This window comes from Microtus ochrogaster, linkage group LG4, assembly GCF_000317375.1.
Source record: "Microtus ochrogaster isolate Prairie Vole_2 linkage group LG4, MicOch1.0, whole genome shotgun sequence".
NCBI lineage: Eukaryota > Metazoa > Chordata > Mammalia > Rodentia > Cricetidae > Microtus > Microtus ochrogaster.
In genome coordinates, this window is record NC_022030.1 from 1,110,140 (window position 1) to 1,110,865 (window position 726).

Consider the following 726-nt stretch of genomic DNA (forward strand, 5'->3'; position numbering starts at 1 on the left):
TGCTTTCCAGCGGCGAAGGCGCAGCAGCAGTAACAGGGAAGCCAGCGCGAGCCTCCCCGGCGGCGGCGGCGGCGGCGGCGGCGGCGGCAGCGGCGGCGGCACCGGCACCAGCGCAGTTTCCCCTCTCCCCAGCCCTGACTCTACGCGCACATGCGCACTGCGCCCGCAGCCCTGGACCATTTGTCAGGACTACTCGTGAGACGGAGAAAAAAAAAAGAGAAAATTTGGGGGTAAGAAGCGGCTGATCGGATCTAATCTCTAATTAATCCGCAGCTCGGCCCGTGCCAAAGCCATTCATTGATTTTTTTTCTGGGTGAGGATGAAAGTTCCGAGAGCTAGAGAGGGAAGGAAGCGCACCCTCGTCTTGGGAAAGCGATCAGGGGAGGGGAAGGAGAGAAGGGGTTTCTCCCCCACTTCTCTGCGCCTCTGGGAAAGAGGAGAAAACTTAATCCCGGGGAAAAAAAGTGGGCAAGTGACTCGGAAGCGGCTGGTGGGGGAGTCTGTGGGCATCTCACTCTGAAGTAGTGAGTGCGAGTGCGAAAGAGGAACAAAAGAGAGAGAAAAGAGAAAGGAAAAAATGGGGGGAGGAGAGACTTGTATTTTTTCCTCCTTTTGCGCGCACACGGGGAAGGGTGTGGGGGGCCGTGCGGAAGGGAGCGGGCCGAGGCGGCCGCGTCGGGCCGTCGCCGGCGCGCAGGCGGCGGGATGCGTGTGGGCCCCCTCCCC